Raw genomic sequence first — 26,271 nt, 5'->3', positions numbered from 1 at the left:
GTAATAGATTTATAACATATATACTAGACAAAAGTATATGAGGATGTTCAAAACATTATTTAGATTAAGAGATAATATATCTAATAGAAACTGCATATATTCTAGGGGAAATTTTTATCTTTTTGTGGGCATATAGTGCGTGTATACACACGCACACACACACACACATAAATGGAGTACATGAGATACTTTGATACAGGCATGCAATAAATAATCACATCATGGAGAATGGCATGTCCATCCACTCAAGCATTTATCCTTTATGTTATAAGCAATCCAAGGACACTCTTAGTTATTATAAGATGTACAGTTAAATTATTGAATATAGTCACCTTGCTGTGCTATCAAATACTACGTTTTATTCCACATAATTTTTGTACCCATTAACTACCCCACTTACCTCCACTCCCTACTACCCTTCTCACGTTCTCAGTTGAGATCTATCTCCCTCTTTAGTGCTACTGATATTTGCTTTATATATCTGGGTGTTCTAGTGTTGGGTGCTTAAATATTTGCAATTGTTATATCCTCTTGCTGAATTGACCCCATTGTCATTATATAATGACATTCTTTGTCTCTTGTTAGTTTTCGTCTTGAAATCTATTTTGTCTAAGTACAGCCACTCCTGCTCTATTTTGGTTTCCATTGGCATGAAATATCTTTTTCCATTTGTTTTCAGCCTTGTGTATCTGTATAGGTGTCATAGTACTTTTTAAGTACTTTAAAGATGTCATAGTACTTTTTAGGATCACAGAACATATATATACCCATGCATGCATACATACATACATACATATACCTATGGACTACAATATTATAGATGTAATAAGCTCTTAAGTGACTATGATACAGGAATGAGAGAGAGAAGGAGAGAATGTTCAGCAGTGGAATCCCTCTCTTAAGCTATACTATCAAATCTAGTATATTGAAATTTCTAGAACATCCTTGTATATTAGAGTCTTCACCAGAAATGGAGGAAACCTTTATTTTAACTGTTATTGCAGAAATGGCTAAGAAAATAATGTCTAGATTTTAAAGCAAGGATTAAGCTTCTATACTTTCTTTGATCTATTGTGTTACACAGATAGAACCAGTGACTAGTTTTGTTTTGTTTTGTTTTGAGACGGAGTTTCGCTCTTGTTACCCAGGCGGGAGTGCAGTGGCATGATCTCAGTTCACCGCAACCTCCACCTCCTGGGTTCAAGCAATTCTCCTGCCTCAGCCTCCTGAGTAGCTGGGACTACAGGCGCACGCCACCATGCCCAGCTAATTTTTGTATTTTTAATAGAGATGGGGTTTTACCATGTTGACCAGGATGGTCTTGATCTCTTAACCTCGTGATCCACCCGCCTTGGCCTTCCAAAGTGCTGGGATTATAGGTGTGAGCCACCGTGCCTGGCCACAATGACTAGTTATTAGGTACTATGTCTGTCTAAGGCTTTGTTCTTGATGCTGTATTATTTATGTACCAAGATGTTAAAGTTTATTTGATGTTTACTAGAGCTTTCTGAGGCCAAGACAGAATTCTGTTTTTGGTAACTTTCTTTTTCCAATTGTTTTAAAATGGTAAAGATAATGCTAATAATTAACATAGGAAAAACATTTTTTAAATCTCAGTAACATTGTGCATTTATAATAATATGTTTAGAAAAAGAACTGATTATCGATGTGGGTTATAAGAGGTTAGTATTTTTAGTTCATCATTATAAACCCACAAGATAAGAGCTAATAAAATTAATCAGTTGTGTTTTTGTAAATCTTTTGGATCTTGAGACTTATTTAATGACTATATCAAGATGATATTTTAAATGTCATGGGATATGTGAGCTTCATAGTTCAACTGTACAACTGGATCACTGTTCATTTTGTGGGATGTAATATATTTCACATTGGGTTGATTTATTGTTTGAGAGTAAAACTAAATTTAGCATGTTTTCTTCCTAACTGAATTGTAAATCAATTATGTTAACAGCTCCTCTGTGTAAAGGCCTGGACAAAATACATATTGTCAATAGCCATTTTGTATAAAATAGTCATATAAAAATCAGATTTAGTAGACTACCCTAGATTTGCATAGTTCTTCATAAATCAACTTCTTAAAATTGATAAGAACTGAACAGAAATTTATTTGAAGCATTTGAGCCATAACAGCCTTATAAATTAAGTTCATGTCACCTATTGTATTAACTTCATTTAGTTTCAGCAAAAAAATTGATTTAATTTGGAGTTTATTATTACTTTGTTTTTAAATGCACTATTCTTAATTGTATATTTATACATTCTACTTGGATCAATTTTTTAAGGGATCTCCTCAAGAAGTAGAACTCCATCTTTTAAATGCATTGTATTAGACTTGTCAACTCTTGAATCTAATTGTCATCATTTTAAATATAGTAATATGTGTTAATTATCTTAGCTTTAGTTTTTATTTTTTTACTGTATGTATTTAGGACAAGCTTGTTCAACCCACCACGCATGGGCTGCATGCGGCTCAGGACAGCTTTGAATGTAGCCCAACTACAATTCACCAACTTTCTTAAAATATGAAGTTATTTTGCAGTGTTTTAACTCCTTAGCTGTTCTTAGTGTTAGCATATTTTAGCTGTGGCCCAAGACGGTGATTCTTCCAATGGCACCAAGGAAGCCAAAAGGTTACATACCCCTTATTTAAGTGGTACAACAAGATGTTACAATATACATAGACATAGTGAAATGATTATTGAATTCAAGCAAACTATCCTATCCATCACCTTCCATAATAACTTTTTTGGTATGGTAAGAATACCTAAAGTGTCTTTTCTTAGCAAATGTTCAGTGTACAATACAATATCATTAACTGTAGGCATCATACTAAGCAGTTATCTAGACTTATTTGTCCTACATAACTTGAGGTTTGTGTTCTTTGACTTACTTCTCCTCATTTCCTCCAAACATTTAAAGACTATACCGTTTCTTCTTAAAATCTAAATAATAGAAGACGAGGAAATATTTCCAAAGCCATTTTATGAGTTCAACATCACCATAAATGCCAAAGTCAAACATACTCCACCAAAGAAACAAAAACTATAGGCCAATATCTAGGAGAAATAGAGATGTAAAATTCCTCAATAAAATATTAGCAAAACAAATTAAACAACACACCAAGATTATAAACCATGACCAAGTAGGATTAGCCCTAGGATGCAAGGTTGGTGTGATGTACACAAATCAATCAATGTGACATACTACATTAATGAAAAGATGGATCAAAACCACATGATTATCTCAGTAGATGCAGAAAAGCTTTTGATAATGCTAAATATCCTTTTATTATAATAACACTCCAAACATAGATATTGAAGAAAATTTCCATACCTTGATGTTGGAAGAAAACATCAAGGCTATTTATGAAAAACCTATAGCTAATATTATGATCAATGGTGGTGGTGGGGTGGTTGTATTGAAAGCTTTTCCCTTAAGATTTGGTACAAAGCAAGGATGCCCATTCTTACCACTTCTATTCATCATAGTACCAAAAGTACTAATGGGAGCCATCAGACAAAATAAATAAATAAAAGGGCTCCACATCTGAAAGGAAGAAGTAAAATTATACCCATTAGCAAATGCCGTGATCTTAAATGTTGAAAACCCTAAAGACTCCACAGAATACTGTTAGAATTAATAAATGAGTTCAGTAAGTAGTGGAATACAAAGTCAACAAAAAATGAGTTGCATTTTTTATTGAAAAAATATCTTACCAAAATAATAAGGTAATAAAATAATAAAATACTCAAGACTCAATTTAAACAAGAAAGTGAAGGATATGTACAATGAAAACTATAAAATATTGATGAAGACATTAAACGTAAATAAATGGGAAAATATCCCATGTTTACAGATTGGAAGAGGTAATACTGTTAAAATTTCCATACTACCCAAAGGGACATGGGTTCCAGGATGACAGTGGATACTAAAATCTAGATGCTTAAATCCCTCATATAAAAGGGCATAGTATTTGCGTATACCTCTGCGCATCACCCATATACTTTAAATCATCTCTAGATTACTTATAACACCTAATACAATGTAAATGCTATAGAAGTAACTGTTACAGTGTATTTTCACTTCTATTGTTTTGTATTGTTGGATTGAGTTTTTGTTCTATTAACTATTGTTTCTGGTCCACAGTTGCATCTGTGGAAATAGAAGGTTAACTGTACAAATTTAATGCAATCCCTCTGAAAATCTAAATGGCATTTTTCCACAGAAATAAAGCATTATAAAACTTATATGAAATCACAAATAATCCCAAAGAGCAAAAACCTTGAGGAAAAAAGTTGGAAATATCACTCTTCAGAATTCAAATTAAATTATAAAGCTACAATAATAAAAACAGTATTGACATAAAACAGACACGTAAACTGATGGAACAGCATAGAGATCACAAAAATAAACCTAAGCATATATAATCAACTAATTTTGGATAGGACCACCAAGAAGACACATGGAGAAAGTACAGTCTCTTCAATAAATGGTGTTGTAAAAACTAGACCCTTATCTTATACTGTACACAAAAATTAAGTAAAAATGGCCTAAAGATCTACCTAAAATTGACTCCTAGAAGAAAACATAGGGAAAAAGCTCTTTGACATTAACCTTTGCAATGATTTTTTGAATATTACATCAAAATTTCAGGCAAGAAAACAAAAACTGGTGGAGCTACATTAATCTTAAAAGCTTCTGCCAAGCAAAAGAAAAATCTAGCCTACAGATTAGAAGTAAACATTTGCAAAACATATATCTGATAAGGGATTAATATCCAAAATATATAAGTAACTGACACAATTCAATAGCCAAAAACCAAGTAACCCAATTAGTAAAATAAAAATAAAGAAATAAAGAAATAAATTGGCAAAGGACTTGAACTGACACTTTTTTCAAAGATATGCAAATGGCCAACAGAGAAATTGAAATGTGCTCAACACCACTATCAGAGAAATGCAAATTAAAACCATAATAAGGTATCACTTCATACCTGTTAGGATGAATATTAAAAAGACAAGAGATACCAAGTTCTGGTAAAGGCAAGGAAAAAAGGGAACCTTTGCAGTACGGCTGGTGTCAGTGTGAATTAGTACAGTCATTATGGAAAATAGTATGGAAGTGTTTCCTCAAAAAATTAAACATAGAACTACCATATGACCCAACGATCCCACTGCTGGGTATATACCCACAGGAAATAAAATCAGAACCCTGTAGAGATAGCTGTACTCTCAATTTCATTACGTTGTTATTCACAATAGTCAAGATATGGAAATAACCTGTGTGTCCACTGATAGATAGATAAAGAAATTGTGACATGCACACACACAAATACTATTCAGCCTCAAAATGTAGTGCCATTTGTAACAACATAGGTGAACTTGAAGGAGATTATACTAAGTGAAATACGCAAGACAGAGAAAAATGCTTGTGAAAAAATGACCAAAATTGTTCATAGACAGAACATATCTTATTGCTCTTAGATAATTCCTATCACTTACATTTTTTTACAGTCATTGTTTACTTAACCACATCTAAATGAGCAAATTTCATTTATGTGGAAATGTTACTTGACTTGCATTGTTTGCCCCCTTGGGGATTTTCTAAATGCCTCCCTAGAAACTACTTGAATAGGTCCTAAATTTATTATCTTGGTCCACATTAATACTATATGGTCTAACATTTGAAACCTGAAAAAATATGTATACGTTGAATACATAGACAGTAGAATGGTGGTTACCAGGAGTAGTGAGGGTGAGGATATAGTGAGAAATAAGTCAAAGTGTACATGAACACTTGTCGTCATATGGGATTAATAAGTTTTGAGATTAGATGTACAGCTACCCCTTCCCTTTTTCAAATTTAATTTATATTTATTTATTTTTAAATAGTAGGATTTTAAATGTCAGATAAATAGTAGGTTGCTTTACAAGCATGGGATCATGGTATGCATATCTCTCTCAGTATCTGATTTTTCTTTTTTTTTTAAATTGCATTTTAGGTTTTGGGAATTTATAAATAATAGTGGCTATTCATGGGATATAATGTGATGTTTTGATCTATGTATACATTATCAGAAAAATTTATGGCATGTGTGTCACCTCAGCAACTTGGCCCTTTTTAATTTTTATCTAAAATATATCTGATCCAGAGATATATGACCAGATTTTAACCTCACTTTTAACATCATAGAATTGACAGTTGTAAAAATGATTTTCTCAATTTGCTTATTCAACCCCCATGGACCGAGAAAATAAATTTAGGACCTATTTAAATAGTTTCTAAAAAGGCAATAAAAAATCCCCATAGGGGCAAGCAATGTGAGTTGAATAACATTTTCATATAAATGAAATATGCTCATTTCAATGTGAGCTAAGTAAAAAATGATTGCAAAAGAAAATCTAAGTAATTGAAATTATCTAAAAAGAGCAATGAGATGTGTTCCATCTATGACCAATTTTGGTCATTTTTTTCCACAAGCATTTAATGGGTGCAAAATTGAGTCTTTGGTATTAGACCATGAAAATGTATTGTCTTCTAGGAATTCATATTGTTACCCTCCTATTCTGAAAAGAGAAATTAGAAAAGGTGACAACGATGAAGAATTTTGGTAGACAGAAACTCCTCTGTAAGGTATGATTTGACTCATAGGTGTTGTGACTGTTGAGTAACTGTCCGACAGAAGCAGTCAAATAATGTTGTCTTCTTTGCTTTCCTAACATTTTTAATTTACTTTAATATTAAAACACACAAACAATATGGCCTCACCCATTATAATTTATTTGTCATGTGCCCTGTAACCACAGTGAGGGGTTGTGTCTTCCTTTACACTATCCTGAGCAACCCACATAGGGCCTAGCAAACATAAGTGACTATCCATTCTGGTTCCATTACATTGACAGAAACATTGATTTAACAATCAGACAGTAAAGAAGTCATTAAATACTTCCTTAAAACTTTAGCAAAATGTTTTATTAAAATAGTTTTTAATACATTCGTGTGTGTGTGTGTGTGTGCATGCGCACGCACATGCATATAAGCTAGGACGACAATATAATGTATTATCAACCTGGTGATAAACGTTTAGAGGATTGAAAAGGACATTGCTTACTGAGCTCTTGAGGCATTCAGGGAAATAACTGCAGAGCAAGCGTTCGGATAGTGACTGACATCTGATAACAGTTAATATTCACTTATTCAGTTAAATAAATGAGAAAAAGGACAAGGCATTCTAAGCAGTGAAAATAGCTTAAACAAAAACACATAAGTAATTCTGCATTTAATATGCTCAAAGCATAATGTGCGTCTATACAATATCCAAAATGTGAATTTCCACCAGACTAAAATTTTGTTATTCCATTATTTTACTTTAATATTTGGAGGTAAATGCATATTAACATAATCAGTTTAAACTTTGCAGTACTAAGGTTTTTTTCTTTTTCTCTCTTATTTAATGCAGTACAATGGCCCAAAGTTATTGAATTATTTGCCTCTGATTTCTTGGCAACAGATGGTATGCTTTACTGAAAATTTCATCTACTTCATTCGTCATCACTCTATACTCACACAGAGAAACACATTTATAATGAGAAATTGAAAAGGAATATGAAAGCTCAGTGCTAATTTTTATTTGGTTCATATAAACCTCTAGAAGCTTAGCTCTGTTAAGACTATCTGAACCTTTGTAAAACTTTGTATTTCAAGCTATTTTCTTTGCTCACACATGCCCCAACCTATGTTAGTTTAATTATTATTTTCAATTCATCAGAATATGTGAATGCAATAGCTGATAAATTGCAAAGAGAAATAATGAGTGAAGATAAACTTTGAGGAGCATTGCTATGAATATCATGACAGAGGATGCATGGGTGATTCATACTATTTCCAACTATGTCCAGTTATGTTTAGTGATTGTGAATCAGCTTTTTGCCTACCTTCTCTAGTTGAGTAACTGTATATGTAGGTAAGTGAACGAAACTATTTTGTTACCAAGAATATAGCCGCCTCCTTGATATAAAGATGCACCAACTAAAGATGATTTATTTAAGGAAGTATTTTAAATGTGAAAGGTTATTAACTATCCTTGAGTTTACATTAGAATAAAAGATTTCAACTGGAAAAATTATTTGCTAAATGTGTACTTCTATCCATATTTGCCATATATTTTAAAGAGAAATAAGGCAAATATTTTAAAGTGATGAAATTCAGGGCTTTCACGTAATTGATGATTTTATGTAAAATATCATTTATATTAATAATGAACTCAAAGTGCAAAACAGTGAAATATTTAATCTTTGTTCTTCCTTTTCTTAAAGTCAGGAAACCAGAACTAGTCCTATCTGTAAAAGCAAAAATAATACATGGAATGACATTTGCTTAAGTTCATTACAAAGTCCTGAGAAGTGTTCTCACTAATCTGGGAATAGAAGAAAATGTCCTTATCTTGATATGCGTATTAGTATGTTCTCACATTGCTGTAAACATCTGAGACTGGAAAAATTTATAAAGAAAAGAGGTTTAATTGACTCATAGTTCTGGATGCTGTATGGGAGGTATGGCTGGGTAGGTCTCAGGAAATCATTATGGAAGGTAAAAGGGAAGCAGGCATGGCTTACGTGGCCGGAGAAGGAGGAAGAGAGAGCAGGAAGAGGTGCCTACACACTTCTAAATAGCCAGATATCATGACTACTGACTCACTATTATTATAACAGTAAGGGGGAATTCTGCCCCCATTATTCAGTCACCTCCCATCAAGCTCCTCCTTCAATATTGGGTATCACAATTCAACATGGGATTTGGGCAGGGACACAGTTCCAAACCATATGATTCTGCCCCAGACCCTCCCAAATCTCATGTTGTTCTCACATTTCAAAATACAATCATGCTTTCCTAACAGTTCCCCAAAGTCTTACCTCATTCCAGTATTAGCTCAAATGTCCACAGTCCAAAGTCTCATTTCAGACAAGGCAAATCCCTTCCACTTAAGAACCTGTAAATTCAGAATTAGTTAGTTACTTCCAAGATAGAATGGCGGTACAGGCATTGGCTCAATACTCTTGTTCCAAAAAGAGAAATCAGTCAAAACAAAGGGGCTACAGGCCCACTGCAAGTCCAAAACCCAATAGGGTAGTCATTAAATCTAATAGCTCCAAGATAATTTTCTTTGACTCCTTTGTCTCACATCAAAGCCATGCCAATGCAAAGGGCAGGCTCCCAAGGCCTTGGGCATCTCCATCCCTGTGGCCCAGCAGGGTACAGCCCCCTCAGTTGTTTTCATGGGCTGGCATTGAGTGGCTGTAGCTTTTCCAGGTGTATGGTGCAAACTGTCAGTGGATAGACCATTCTGGGGTGTGGAGGACAGTGGTCCTCTTCTCAAAGCTCTAGTAGGCAGTGCCCCATAGGGGACTCTGTGTGAGGGCTCCAACCCCACAGTTCTCTTCTGCACTGCCCTAGTAAAGGTTCTGTATGAGGGCTCTACCCCTGCAGCAGACGTCTGCCTGGACATGGAGGTGTTTTCATACATTCTCTGAAATCTAGGTGGAGGCTCTCAAGCCTCAACTCTCACACTCTGTGCACCTGCGGTATTAACAGCATGTGGAAGCCACCAGGGATTATGGCTTGCACTCTCTGAAGCAACAGCCCAAGACGGATCTGGGGCCTTTTTAGCCACAGCTGAAGCTGAAGTGGCTGGGACATAGGGATCAGTGTCCTGAGATTGCGCAGAGCATTGAGGCCCTAGCTCAAGCCTGCAATGCCATTCTTGCTAGGCCTCCAGACCTGTGATAAGAGGGGCTGCTGCAAAGGGTTCTGACATGCTTTTGAGCATTTTTTCCTTTGTCTTAACTGTTAACATTCAGTTACTTTTTACTTATGCAAATTGCTGCAGCCAGCTTGAATTTCTCCTACCACCCTGAGAAAATGGGCTTTTATTTTCTACCATATGGTCAGGCTGCAATTTTTCTAAACTTGTATGCTCTGTTTCCCTTTTAAATATAAGTTCTAGTTTCAGATAATCTCTTTGCTCATGCATGTTGACCATGTGCTGTTAGAAGAAACCAGGTCACATCTTAAATGTTTTGCTGCTTTGAAATTTCTTCTACCATGTATGTTAAATCATCACTCTCAAGTTCAAAGTTGCACAGATACCTAGAGCAGGGGCACAATGTTGCCAATCTCTTTTTGTTAAAGCATAGCAAGACTGATCTTTACTCCAGTTCCCAATAAGTTCCTAATCTTCATCTGAGACCACCTCAGCCTGGACCTCATTGTCCATATCATTATCAGCATTTTGGTCAAAGCCATTCAACAAGTCTCTAGGAAGTTCCAAACTTTCCCTCCTCTTCCTGTCTTCTGAGCCCTACACACTGTTAAAACCTCTGCCTCTTATGCAGTTCCAAAGTCATTTCTACATTTTCATGTATCTTTGTAGCAGTGCCCCACCTCTTGGTGCCAATTTTCTGTATTGGTTCATTCTTGCATTGCTAAAAGCAACTATGTGAGACTGAGTAATTTATAAAGATAAGAGGTGTAATTGACAGTTCTTCAGGCTGTACCTGAAGTATGGCTGGGGAAACCTCAGGACACTCCCACCTTCTCGTGGAAGGTGAAGGAGAAGCAGGCACACTTTACATGGCCAGAGAAGGAAGAGAGAGCAGGGGTGGTACTACACACTTTTAAACAACCAGATCTCATGAGAACTTACTATCATGAGTACATCAAGTGGAAAATTCACCCTCATAATCCAGTCACCTCCAACACTGGGGCTCAAAATTCAACATGAGATTTGGGCAAGGACACAAATCCAAACCATATCAATATGCTAGAATGACTCTTACGTAAACAATAAACATGACAAAAATATTCCTCCTCTGTGTTGTCACTGTTGAGTATTTTTCCGGAGAACCTAGCCAATATTATAAGAGAAAATAATATTGGATATGTATTGGAAAGTATGAAATAAATGATCATTTGAAGATATGGTTTTCTCATTATATAAAATGATGTCAAAATGAGAAAATGTACAGAGGTAATAAAATGATATTCAGGATAGTTACAATTTTTTTTTTTTTAGTTTCCACATACAATTGAGATCATGCAATATTTTTCTTTTTGTGTCTTCGTATTTCAAGTAGCCCAGTGTTCTTCAGATCCATCTGTCCTGTGGAAAATAACAAGATCTCCTTTTTTGGTTTGTTTTTGTTTTGAGATGAAGTCTCACTCTGCCACCCAGGCTGGAGTGCAGTGGCACAGTCTTGGCTCACTGCCACTTCCACCTCCCCAGTTCAAGTGATTCTCCTGCCCCCAGCCTCCCAAGTAGCTGGGATTTACAGGTGCCCCCCACCACAGCCAACTAATTTTTGCATTTTTAGTAGAGACAGGGTTTCATCACATTGGTCAGGCTGGTCTCGAACTCCTGACCACAGGTGATCTGCCCACCTTGGCCTCCCAAAGTGCTAGGATTACAGATGTGAGCCACAGCACCTGGCCAAGATCTCCTTTTTGAGGCCAAGTAATATTCCATTGTCTATACCTATATAGAGAGAATAAAACATTAGTTACCAGGTTAGGGATGGAAGGAGGAAATGGGGAGATGTAGGTCAAAGTCTACAAAGTAGCAAATATGTGGAATAAACAAGCTGAAAGCTCTTATAAAATGAGGATTATATTGAATAGTGTGTTGTTTTCAGGATTTTTACTAAATGAGTAGATTATAGCTGCTCTTGCCACAGGGTGGGGGAATGAGTAACTGTATGAGATGATGAATATGTTAACTTGTTTCATTATGGTAACCATTTACTATACATATGTATCTTATAGCCTCATGTCTATACCTTAAAATATACAATAAAATTATTTTTAAGAAAGAGAAGTTCCAAAATCTATATAGATTTCTTAGAAGTAAACCACACAAGAAAGTGTAAGCATTATTTATAGGAAGTTTAAAATTATATAGAAGTACATAAAGACATGAGGAAAGGAAGTCACATATGATGAAAATGCTACTTCTCTCTAAGTTACTTTGTACATTAAAAATAATTTCAGTCACACTCACCTGTTGACTGCAGAACCACACATAATAGCAAAGTCATGGAATCCAGTTGTGTTGGTGAGTAGACAAAGATAATGTGGGATGTACATACCATTGGAATACTACTCAGCCACGAAATAGAATGCAATTATGTGTTTTGCAGCAACGTGGATGAAACTAGAGGCTAATCATCCTAAGTGAAATAACTCAAATAGAAAATCAAATACTGCATTTCTTTACTTATAAGTGCTAACTAAGCAATGGGTACACATGGACATACAGAATTGAACACTCAACATTGAAGACTCCAAAATATGGGATGGTGGGAAGTGGGTGAGGGATGAAAAGTCACCTACTGGGTACAATGTAGAATATTTGTCTGATGGGTACTCTAAAAGCCCAGACTTAATCACTATAGAGTATATCCATGTAAGAAAATTTCACTTGTACCCCTTAAATCTCCAACAAGTTCTTCAAATTATTGCAGTCCAGATCTAGATGGTTCCTGACTTAGGATGGTTTGACTAATGATTTTTCAACTTTATGATGGTGTGAAAGCAGTGTGCATTCAGTAGAAACTGTACATTGAGTACCCATTTAATCGTGCCATTTTTCACTGTCAGTACTGTGCTCAATACATGACAGGACATATTCAACACCTTAGTTTTTATAGAATAGGTTTTGTGTTAGATGATTTTGCCCAACTCTAAGCTAATGTAAGTGTTCTGAGCATGTTTAAGTAAGGTTAGGCTAAGCCGTAATGTTTAATGGGTTCAGTGTCTTAAATGGAATTTTGACTCTATATTTTCAAATGACAAGGGGTTTATTGGAATGTAACCCAGTCATAAGTTGACGAGCATCTGCATACGTATATATACACTCACAGGTCCTTGAACATATGGATGTATAAGACTCTCTATATATCTATATCTGTATTTTAGAGGATGTAACAGAACCCTAGCAATAAATACAATTTACCTCACATAGTGAAATTAAAATAATTTTATTTGAAAAATTACAATGGTATATATATTAACAGATAGGTGACAAGAAATAATCTAGAGAGGAACAATAGCAGGAAGTAGTTACTATCCCCAGGGCTTAGGGGAAATGGGGAATGGAGTCTAGTGAAAGCTGCACAAATGAAGGGAATGTAGTTTTTGGTAGGACTCAGATAATACATTATATAGCTCTGAAGCAGGGACATAATAGAGGAGAAATTTCCCCAGCCTTCTCTTTCCCTTATATTTGAATCTCCAGCTGGTACTTCCCACTGGCTTACTGCAACTGGAATCTAGCCAGCAAATGATCATGGGAGATGCAGTGTGAAAGGGTCAGCCACTTAGAGAATAAGCAGAGAAGAAAGGGCAGAAACGAATGAGGGTGAACACACCGAAAATAACCACATGAATGGGAAGAGAGATTCGTTTTCTAGATAATTCTAAAATTAGTGTAAATGTAGATGCATGTGTATAGTCAATACATTATTTTTAAATAGGTGGTTTGCTTTAGTAGATTTTATAACATAACATTTATCATAGTATGACGTGATAGAGAAATAGCTTAATAATATAGAATAGATATTTTGACAACATTGCCATTTATTTAGGCAAATTTAGTACACAATTAGGGTGACATTTCATGTCTCTACAGACAGAATAGGTTAATAAGTTAAAGGCTTCAACTGTGAAAATCCAAGGCACAACAAATACTAAAATAACCTTCAGATAATGATTTAATGTGAATAAACATTTAAAATACTATATTGAAATATAGAAGAATATTTCAATAATATTAAGGTGATATAAAACCCAGAGGCTGTAAAATAGAAGATTGACAAATTTACCAACACAAAATTAAAATATTTTTATGGTGAAATACACCATTAAACAGTAATAAAATCTATGATGGACTACAGAATCATACTAATAAAGAATTAATAACCTCAGTATGATAACATTCCTATAATGAATATACAAAACACAACATAATATTATAAAAGTGGCTATATACCTGGGAAAATTAGAAATAGCCCATCAAAATAAAATTAAGCTCAACATAGCTAATAGTTATATAAATGCACACAATACAACTATCCTGTTATTATGAGGGTTCATGTAAGCAAGCCCTTTGTTTCTTTTGGTGGAAAAACAATTTGTAATATTTTAATCAGACAATTTGGCATTATTTTTCAAAATATGGAATTTTACATATATTTGATCCTGAGGTTTCACATTCAAGAAATAGATATATAGTAATACTCACACATATCTACAACAAATGTGTAAGGATATTCACTGCAGCATTGTATATAGTAGCTCCAGTATTTTGCATGCTATGGACTGTTAGGCAGGTGTATCTCTGCCATAGGCACCATAAAATCAGGGTCCAGGTTTGCCTGTGTTTGTTTTTATTTTTGCTCACTATTGTACATACGGTGTTTGGCATAATCCTTGACTTAGGGCAGGTGTCAAGTAAATAGTTAGAGAATAAATAAATGGATCAATTAATACATGTGTTATAATTAATGTTGAAGTTCAAATTGTATGTATACATGTGTATACGCATCTTAAAGTCGAAATTTGCTAAAAACATACTTTTTGCCAGGTGTTACTCTAAATGCTTTATTTGCATTTTCCTTTTTTGAAAAGGCTTTGCCTCATTTTGCCAATGAGGGCATGAAGAAATGAAAAAATTAAGTTTCTTATCCAAATTTATAAAACTAGTGAGTGGTAGAGTTAAATTTGAATGTTTACTAATTGAGCACATCTTGTTAAAGTATATAAGAAAGTAGATGCATAGACAGTGTGTATGTTGTTTGATCTCATTAGATAGGCAGATGAGTATGATAAACGGATAGCTTAAAAATGGCTGAATGGATAAATGCATGCATGTATGGATGACATAACATCTGACAAGTATTACTTCTAGCTAATGGGACTGTGGTGGTGTAGAGATATGGGGTGCTTTGACTGTTAACTTTATATGCATCTGTACTACTTTAATTTTCCACTACAATAAGCATGTATGGCTTTTGTAATAAAATGTTTGAAAGTGAGAGATTAAATCTAAACTTGTAAAATTAAAATATCAAAGACAGCTAATGGATGAACTCTTGAGGCCAAAACCATCAATGTGATGTGTTTTCTCTGAGGCAGAGATTTCCTAATCAAGGGGCAGGCTCCCATTAAGATAAGACTGCAAATGACCCATTTGGTCAATCCACGACCAGAGCCCATATAGGGACTGGAGCTATGATAATGAGTCAGGCTCTGTAGGATATAGTAATTGAGATAGTTATACCAAGTCCCCGGGTTTCCAGTCATCAGGAAAGACAGGCTCCCGCTAGCAGAGCTCTACTTGAGGGAGAGGTATTTGAGAGAAGCGGAAATTTCAGAATGAAGAACTGGAAGCTATGTCAAGAAACTGAGTTTTAGTATTGAGCATAGCAGTTTTATCCCTTATCTAGCCACTGAGAAAAGGAAAGAAGAAATTTTAAAACGGCAATAAAATGAACACCCATTAATTAACATAGGAATAAGATTTTTATGTAAAGCTTGTTCTTTTCTCTATTTAGTCTTTGATGTTACTAATCTCTAGTCAAAGGGAGTTGCTTTCCAAATACGTGACATTTACATACATACTATATATTAGTGATCATATTGTTTATAAATATTATTTATAAATGTGTTAATAAACAATGTTTTTGTTTTGTTTCTTAATCAAATATCTTTCTCACTAATATATCTCAGCTTAAAAAGGATTTTACAATTATAATCATTTAGTAGAATCCTACCTACCACTGAGTCATAGTTTTAGTGAAATGGCAAGGCATTCCCACGCTTGAATCTTTCAAACCTCAGGTATGCAGATATTTAGCACAACGTTTTTGAAAGCTGTGCTTCATCCAAATTCTAAGGAGTCTGCTTTTCCTATCCTCAGTCTGAGAGCACTTGAATACATGTTTTTTTTCTGTAGTTACCAGTCAATATTCTTTTTGAAAATATATTTTTGTAAAGCACGGCGCTATTTTATAGAGTATATGCCAAAGTTTAGAACAATGAATAAAACATTCGTTTTCCTGTATCTTGAGTATTAGCTTGAGTATTTTCAATCTGAATTTAAAATGTACTAACTTTGTCATCATCACTAACAAGCTTCTTGATTAACCTGCTAATGATTTCTAATTTAGAAATTAATGCTTCTTTCCCTATCACTTAAAAAATAATCTGATACAGTTTCTAGAGCATGAGATGTGCTTCAAATCAAGTCTTATCTTTGAGAATGTGATCAATAAGAAAAACTTTTTTGCAATACAATAGGAAGCTGAGGTACATTATGCTTAACCTTAGCCAAGGTCACAAAATGAAACAGCCAGGATGCAAACCAAGGAGTCTATTTTTTGCCACTTTAATCAGACTGTCACTTATTGGTTGTATGACCTTGGACTGTATTCTTAACTCAGAAGACAGTGGTGAAGTTTAAATGAAAAACACATAATAAAAGTTCTTGTATATAATTGATGCTTGCTAAAAATTAATCATATACCAAACTGAATATCTTTGGCATAGTTTTGTAGGGAGAAAAATACTGCCTGCTCTTGTTCCTTGCCATGTGCTTTCTTCCCCTTCAACCATTGCTCAATATTCACATTTGTCTTACTCTGTATTCAGGGCATATAGCCCATGAAAGTGAACCTTTATTCCCCAACACCACAATGATCTCTTCATTCATTTACAGATTTAAGAAATACTGTTTTGATTTAACAAACATTGATTGATTTAACAAATATAACTACTTCTCAGTCATTGGTAAAAAGTCTAAAGAAAGTTCTTGCTCTTCTGGTTCTTATATTCTTATAGGAATATTGATAACAAATGAGGTGATAGTGAAAGTTTGTGACAAGCAATGTAAAGGAAATTGATCAGCATAAAATAAAGGGAAAGGGAGTGAGTTTCTTAAAATGGGATAGCAAATGCATATCTGAAGATGTGCCATCTGAGTTAAGACCTAATAGGTGAGAAAGAATAAAAAATGAAAAAAATATTTTCGGTATAAGAGCAGCAAGCGTAAAGATCAAGAAGTGTAAAATGACCTTTGGTGCAAAAACAAAACAAGGCCAATGTGTGAAGGTAGCGGAAAAAAGAGAAAGCGGGATTACATTAGAGTGCTTTTAGCTAAGTGTGAAGGATTGTGTTATGCCATACTTTATAGGGCATGGAAGGCAGTATTTTCAAACACATGCACACATGAGATTCTATTCAATATTCAAAAAACATACTTTTATTTAGCATATACATTTTTACGGAAATCATTTGAGCCTTGTTTTATGTATTCTTAACATCATTGATTACATTCTCTTTTATAAACGTTATCCTCTATTATTGTCATCGGATATGTCTGTTATATGCTTTTTGAGGCTTCTTCTCTTTTTGACTTGCACCTTTCTCCATCACTGCTTCAGATTTGATTCTCTTAACTTCAGTGAAGTTCTAACTTGCATATTTTTTCACATTGGAAGTTATTTGTCACCCATGCATACTACCATATTTATAATTGGGAAGTCTTAATTACAATGGTGGAAGCCAGAAACTCCAAACTCACATTCAAATCAAATTTCATTAGTACATCAGAAGCAGAATGTATCTCTAATTTTAAAATGCATTAAAGTTTGCTACTTCTTGGTTGTGTGTGCTTCATCAGCATGCCTCCACGAGTGGTTAGAGGAGATATACACATGCATGATGTTTGGCCACTGGTTTCAGTTTTCAGTTAGAATACTACTGAAAACTTTGAATTAGTTCAAGAGAAGTTAATTTGCCATCAGTTGTCTTGTAAATTGTTGGTGAAGTTTGTGTGTGATGGTGTTTTGCTAAACACTGAACCCCTTCTTCTGATGTTGCATATGATGTATGGTGGCACCATGACACCACCCAATATAAATATTTTGTGCTGAGACATCAGTGTTGTATGCCATCAGGTCCAATACTGAATGTAATGTCCAATAGTCCACTAATTTCTTCCCTAGGAATTAGGCAATGGAGCCATTTTAAGTATAAAAATTTATTTCCTGGTAAATTGGTGCCGTGTCTACACATGGTAGGCATTCTGCAAATCTTTAATGGGGCATGAATGCAAGCAAACCCATAAATTATGATGATGTGCCAATGGGAAACAGGTTATGACAAATAATAGATTATACATATTGAGCATTTACTCTGCATTCATTTTCTCTGTTAGCATCATCCTAGGTTATTTGCAAGACACTAAGATGACTCATTTTATAGATAAAAACTGGGACAAAGGGAAATTAGTGAATTTTACCATAATCCCTTACCTATTAGCGGTAGGGTCATGATTTGATCAAGGTATGTTTGCCTCAGCAGGCTAAGATCTTTTATATGTAGCAAGTACATTTTTATAATACTTGTTTTAAAAAAACCCTGATCATTTTGTACAATTTCTGCATTAAGTTAGTCATTATTTAGTAATTTGTCCCAGAACTACCCATATACCATCAGGCATATTTTCAAATTCCAAAATACCAGAAATAATAACCAATTAAATTTGTGTCACATGAAATAAACATCTATATTGTGGCCTCATTGTTTATTAAGTAAATTTCTAACACTGTAAACAATTAAGGTGCAGAAATATACTATTTTATGTTAGCAAGGAAGATAAGGGGTGGAGTTACTTCTGAAACTTACTACAGTTTTTCTAGCAATAGGGGGAAAAAGTCAAGTTGTTTAGGTCGAAAGCAAAGCATGAAAACCACAGGTGACAATCAGGGAAGCAGAATTAAATGTCACTGAGTCAAAATACTTCCATCTCAAATGGAAACCTTAATAGTTCTTCCCACAACAGGCATGTCGAGAGAATTGTAAGAAAGTACAAATGTTTTTCTATCTATAGTCTCCCATGCTGACTGAGTAGCTTTCATTTGTTAGGTCAAGTTAGTGTCTGTTCTGGTTTTAGAAGATAAATACCAAAAATTTGTTCAAAGGTTTTAAATAGTCAAGGATGTATTTTTAAAATATATGTCATCATACACAAATTTAGAACAATATTGACAAAAGAGACAATTTTGAAATTAAAATGTAAAGACAGAAGTTTTTGTTGATTAGGGGCACACAGCAGAAATTCGATCTTTGAAAAACTTTTCAACTGAAAGATGTCTTGTTTAAAATTTCTAAAGTCAGGATTGGTTGAGAATTTTCATTTAACTGACTTTTCCCCACCAGCTTCTGTGCATTTTTTCTCCGATACTCCCAGAATGTTTGGTATTAACACCACAGAGCTTCTGTTCTGATTTAATTCCCAAAAATGAACCCAGTGAAGAGGTCTTTTATGGAAAGCAATTCAAAGAAGCAGGGATACAATGGCAAGTGGCACTGCATTGTAAATACATGTATTTTCTACTTACAAGTTACTACATACAATGGATATACAACATTTTAATTAAAAAATTATTTGCACAATTCCTCCCATGTTAAATTTTTTAACATTCTGCAAGATATGTTCTGCATTAGCTAAATTAAGTACTCCTTAATTAATCCATTTTTGGCACTTCATTCACTGATACAAATAGTTGCCTTTATCATTTAATAACAATGCTTCTCATGAAAGGACTGTAAAATATCATAATGAAAATAATTTACATTGATAAAGATTATTGAATTTCATAATAATGATAAAAAGCAATGGCCTATATTTATCCATGACAAACCCAAAACAATTTTATCTTTTGAACACTCAATTATGCTTTTCAACATGCTTCCTATTTTGAGCATTCTAACTATGGCTAGTTTATGACCACAAGCATCTTATTCCCAGTTTATCCATTCATTTTCTTCTCGTGAATTTATTTAGTTTTGTCTCCTAATACAAACTCTGTGGGAAGGTTTATGCTCATCATGGTTTCTAAATGACATCCTCCCACTTTTGTTGTTGTTGTTTAATAAAACTCTTAAAAGACTGACCAACTAAAGCTTTGTGAGTGCACATTTATACCTGCTAGCTTTGAAATCTTGCTTGTTTCTCATTATACATGCTATGCATTATCATCCAGTATTTCAATTCCTGCCTGTCGCTTGGCAGAAACTTGGCCTGAAATTTAGGCAGTGGAGCCTCTTCTTTAGATTTCCCAGTGGTGTTTCAAGGTTACACCCGGCAACTGGCTAATCTGACTTTCCTGAGGTTGATTGCCCAAGATTAGTTTTGTTGAAGGCACTGCTTTCATCAAACTCATTCACATTGACTGTTTTTGGAGTGAGGGCATATTGAAAGCAAACTTTGTGCAACTTTGCTTTTATTGTTTCTTTTTTGTCTTTGCAGATACTTTTATTACAACATGGAATATATTTATTACAAAATTAGTATGTGTCGAATAAAGAGTTTGAAAAATATAGATAGAATGAAATTTTCAAAGACAATTGTTTTCAATCCCGCAAGTACATCCACTTCAGTGATATCCTGAAGTATGTTTCCCAAAATGTTTTCCTAAAGTTGTTCTACATACATTATACATCCTGCTCTTTTAATGTTACATTTTAAGGTATTGACTTTAATATAGTGCCAAATAGCCTTCAAAAGGAACATTTTGACTGGCTTTATAATATTCTTACACAGTTATATATTCAGTGATTCTGCAAGTCTGTATTGAGTTATTTGGATTGGTCTGACATTTTCCTTTTTGTATGAAGTAAATATTTTTGTGTTGTAAATACGGTTTAAATTTTATATCACATTTACATATATCTTTATTTAAATTTCTGATAATTTGCTTGTGGCAGGACCCAAAAGGAAAATGAATGGTTTATTGCATATGATTGTTTTTAAAGTTTCGATAGACACTGCCAAAATATTTTTCATAAGGTTAGAAACAACTGATACTCTTCAAGCTAAGTAGGTGTTTGGCCAAATCATTGAAGCCTCTGCAGCATAGATTATTATTCTTTTGTAATTCTATGCAAATTTTGTGGGCAAAGTAACATAATTAAAACCCCACGTCTCTAATTTGCATTTTTATGGTTCATTTTTATGTATATTTAGTCCTGTTATACCTCACTTGTTTAAAATATAAATCACTCACCACTACTAAAGAAAATGGAGATCATGTTTGGTAATTGAACCACATTAATTACAAGGTAACTATTTGAATAATGACTTTCAGATACTTGGTCTTCAAATATACTAAGATCTGAGAGAATGAGGTTAAGGTATTGTGGTGGTGTAGTGCAATGACTGGGTTCTAATATGATTTTGACTAGCTTTTGAACTTGCCATCAAACCACGGTGAGATTCAACTTCTTTATTTGAAAAATGATCACATTTCACTAAATGATTTATTTGTTCCATTATAGCTTCAATATGAAACACTCATCAGAAATGGTGTTACTGTTCATAAAGTAAAAATTCTAGCAGTGTTATGAGTTCTCACCATTTTCATTCTGAGACCACTTCAAAAATTGGATAAGCAATTATTAAAATTCTGTGTCAATGAACATTTTATGTAGTAGAATCTTAGTGCAAAATTACTTTCATATAATTGTAAGTTCTTATTTTGGGGATTCAGCCACTTCTCTCATTTCATACAATGTTAATGTCTTGTAATAAAAATGTATAAATCACATCCTATCATTTTCATATTCCTCAAATACACTGTTGCTTCGTAGTCACTGTCTTACATAATTCTCACCAATTTCTATGGCTTTAACTTTTCTCTGTATTCAGTTTATAAACAAATACTTAGGTAATCACACCGTGCCAGGAATTGACTTTAGTGCAGTCATTATAAATAAGGATTACCCCAAGTCATGAGATTCATTTTGATTTCTAATAAAAAGTACTCTTTACAATTATTTATGGGGTGGCTTGTCTGCTGTATACTCATAATACTCATAATCTAACATAGTCTAAGCATATTCTATAGCACATAGTAATCAGTAAATATGGAGTAAGTGATAAATGGTTTTTCTAAGTAAATTATTCTGGCTACATCTTAATAATATGCAAATGGTCTCCCACAACTAGGTTTGTGTTTGTGTTAATGATAGAAAAAGCAGAAATATAGAGCAACAGTATAAAGGTTTAACGAAGTTTACAGTTTTTCTAAAGACTAGATGTGAGCTTCATAACATCTTACTTACATAAGAGGGATTGCTGTTGGTCAACCACAGTCTCTGAAAGCAGAGTGTTCTTAGGTTTTGGGGGAAATCAGAGGTCCGGCAATCTGAGAATATTTCAAATTGGGAGTAAGATGATGTCAGCTTTAGAAGCATGGTAACTCAGGTAAGACCACTGTTAATTAGTTTGAATTCAGAACTATGTTCGTCGAAGTGAATCCACTCTGATTGGCAAACTTTCAGAAGGGAGAGTTTGCTGCTGGTTGGCTGGGGCAAGCATGATAACAATCAGAGAGGCAACTAGTTGTCAATAAGTAGGGTAAACCGAAACTTTTGTTGGTATCTACTTGTTACCATGGCTGCAGAACAGTTTCCTCCTTCATCCTCTTCCTTCTTTGTTTTATTCTCAGTTTATTAATCTTTATATCCTCAGGCTATAGCACATAATTTTGTATATAGGCATTTCCAAAGACTGTGGATTAAATGATTTGAAAATTGAATTAAGTTATTTTGAGTCTCTTAGAAATTCTGTCTACATTCCCTTGTTTACATATCCCCCATAGACAGTTCTACCTTCGTTCTCTAACACTTTCTCTCTGGATTACAGTCCTAGCCTCCTTTTTCTTTCAAGCTTTCTCCATCAATCCATTCTGTCCTTAAAGATTTCACTTTAATAAAATTTTGATGGTGTCACCTTCTTGTTGAAAAGTAGTTACTCTCCAACCTACTGAATGAGGGCCGAATTTTCTAGTTTGCTATTGATAAGCCCTCAGAGTTCTACATACAGTCTACCAGTTTCATCTTAGTTTTCACTATGCTCCTCTCTGTAGCTAAGACACACAAAGCCACTGTTCCCAAGACATGGGCAATGTGTCCCTACCTCCAAGATATTCCCATTGCCTAGAATACTCTTCCCCATTCCCTCATTTCCAGTGATTGAAAATTCCTATGCATAATTATTTCATATTCCTATTCAAAAAGAATCACTTGATTCTCCAATATTATATGATTTTAAAAATCTGAACATGTTAAACACTGGTTGTGCCAATTAGAGGAACACATTTAAATTCTGTTCAGCAATGAGATTACTTTGTACTCATTATTTAGTTATTTTCTTACTCCAAATTGTAAGTAGAATTCATGGATTCTCTATCTTTTAAATCTCCTGCATAATCTACCAAAATATTTTGAATATAATAGATTTCTTGAAAATGTATGCTGACGAAATTAAAAATATTTCAGAAGGCCTAAGTTCCTTTCTTAAAAAAACACTGATTTCTATCTGCTGGCAGTTTTGAGTTCCACATGATCGCAGAAGTGGGATAGTAATAGTTTGGGGCAAAATGTCAGTAGTTCTGTTGAGTAAGTGCATATTTATTGTAATGACTGACATTTACGAATAGTTGTATTCAGTCCTCATGTTTTATGGAAATAAAATTTATTACAATGTTTGACATTTTCTTGGGGCAATAAAAGTAATGCTTGGACAATTGTTCACCTTTTTTTTTTTTTAATTTGTATCATGGCATATATTTGAGGCCAAACCTACATGCGTATGGCTCTGTATAACATAGCAATGAATAGGCTCAGGCTCAACCCTTTTTATTTCAGTGTTTTCTTACATCATGTTTTTATTTGATATTACTAAAAATGAAAGAGTTCTAAGTCATGCTAATCACAGATAAAACTGGGTAGTTACTAGTGAGAAAGAAGAAAGTTTTCTAGAATTTTAAGATATGGTAAAGTTATAGTATCCACCATCTAAGAAACAATTGGTTAAATATTTTGAAAAACAATTATCAAATGAACTGGAGATTTCTAGGCTCAGAATTCCAAAGCTAAGTTAGCAAGATTATTAAGAATGGCAGTGTCCATCTCATATAAGAGTACCAACCCATATGAATGTTGGGGTTGTGTCATTATGGAATCCTCATGGCTAAATAGCACCCTCATATATCCACAGATTATTTACTATGCAACATGGCATTGAGTGCCATAATTCTGGGAGTGTACCAATCTAATATTGTTTATACATGTTTAGTATTAAACATTGAATCTTATTTAATTCTTCTTTAAAAAGTATTTGCAAAACTTACTTTGACCCTCTGTTGGTTAAAAATTAAAGTATAATAAGTTGAGCATATGTGTTATATAACTTTGTACCTCTCAGCGTTGTGCATTGAAAAGTCCAATAAATATCATTTGAAAAAAATGAAGAGAACAGTAAAACGAGAGATGATGTAACAGTCTGTTTATAATTAATGTTTTTGGCCCTTATTCAAAATGTAGCAGGCTTAGCAGTTTCAGTAGCACTTGGGAGATGACTGGAAATGAAAAGAGCTCCAGGCTCCACCCCAGATCTATTGAATCAGATTCTGTAGTTTTAAAAGGTTCCCAGGTGATTCATATGCACATTAAAAATTGGGAAGTACTGTATTATTCTATGGACAGAAGTAGACCAAGGAACATTAGTTAATTTTTCCCTCTCCTGCAGCTCTTTTGAAAAATACTTTAAAAATAGTTGTTCTGATTAATCATGGTCCCGATACTTGCAAAAGAATTGATGAGGGGGTCCAAAGTGGCTCCCGCCGGAGGTCATGGCGCTCACGAAGGCGAGGTCATCAGTTCAAGGCTAACCTGAGCAACCTCATAAGCTCAAACTGATTGGCAAAAAAAAAAAAAAAAAAAGAATTGATGAGGTCACTTGTTCAACCTCCTTTTGTGCTAATGGACTTGAGACTTGACTCTTGGCTTTTTCACTTATAATCATAACACCTGATCCAGAATATACATATTTCATACAGGTCTCTTAATAGTAGTTAAGCTAAGGTGAATTTATGGCAAGTAAAATGCATTGCCACATTGCCTTGACCTGCTTCCAGGATTTATGTTTATCTTTTGTCTTTGATTTTTATATTAATTCATTGTCAAAAAGCAAAAATTATATATAGATCATGTACAATATGATTTGAAATATGTATACATTCTGTAATGGCTAAATTGAACTAATTAACATGAATTACTCTCACGTTTTATGGTGAGTGCACTTAGTATCTACTCTTACAGCAATTTTTAGGAATAAAATACTTTATTATTAACTAGATTGAACAGTAGATCTCTTGAACTTATTTTTCCTATCTGAAATTTGGTGTCCTTTGACCAGCATCTTCCCAATTCCCACCCTGCAGCCCCTGGTAACCACCTTCCACTCTCTACTTCCATGAATTCAACTTTTTAGATTACATGTATAAGTGAGATCATGTGGTACTTGTCTTTCTATGTCTGGCTTATTTCACTTGATATCCTCCAGATTTACACATGTTGTCTCAATGACAGAATTTCCTTTTTTTTAAAGGATGAAAAAGGATGACAATGAAATGCTATGTTGATAGCATTTCATTGTCAGAACTTACGTTTTAATACTTCTAGTACTAATGACACACTTCATATAAAGGATTCTTTTACATCTTGGTTCACTGGAATGAGTGCAGTAAGTAAATTGTAATGCCAAGTAGCAAAAGAATCTTTGGAAGGAGCTGCCACTCCATATGTGTTATTACAAATTATTATTGACTTTAAATGCTGGGTTTCATTTACTCTTTGGATGTGGCAAAGGACATGAAGTCAGATCAACTTAATGTGCAGGACTTTTAAATTTATCTCTAATATCTAAGAAGGAAAGTGACATTCTACTTTAACAGATGCACCATAATGTAAACAAATAATTTGTTTAAAATTAACAAATTTTAAAGGAATAATACAATTAACAAATTTAAAGGAATATTAAAAATCATATGGTATTTTTCTGTTTAATTTATATTGTGGATACATGACTCATTTCAGCACAGAGACATATTTAGCTCTCTGCATACTTTAATGTCAGCAAGATTCAATTAAAAGGTATAAGGTTTCTTTACTGAGAAGCAAAGCATTAAGCCATTTTGTGTAATTGTTTAATTACCAGTGTACCATTTTAATTGACAGGTTAATATAAATTTCCATGGAAAGGAAAATGTAGTCTTATTTTAGTTTCTTATCTAACGAAAGATACTCTGTTAGATGGGCTAGTTTAGCAATCTGACTTAGGAAAAACTA

General features: G+C 34.0%; 1 protein-coding gene across 17 annotated transcripts in view; it reads left to right on the top strand.

Moving 5' to 3' along the window:
• The window catches only part of DMD (dystrophin), a 2,312,475-nt gene that overhangs the window by 640,427 nt on the left and 1,645,777 nt on the right, over positions 1-26,271 (top strand). The gene's annotated exons all lie outside the window — the stretch shown is intronic.

The sequence above is a fragment of the Callithrix jacchus genome, chromosome X (genome assembly GCF_049354715.1).
Source record: "Callithrix jacchus isolate 240 chromosome X, calJac240_pri, whole genome shotgun sequence".
In the NCBI taxonomy this organism is placed as follows: Eukaryota; Metazoa; Chordata; class Mammalia; order Primates; family Cebidae; genus Callithrix; species Callithrix jacchus.
This window is presented reverse-complemented; position numbering and strand designations above follow the sequence as displayed.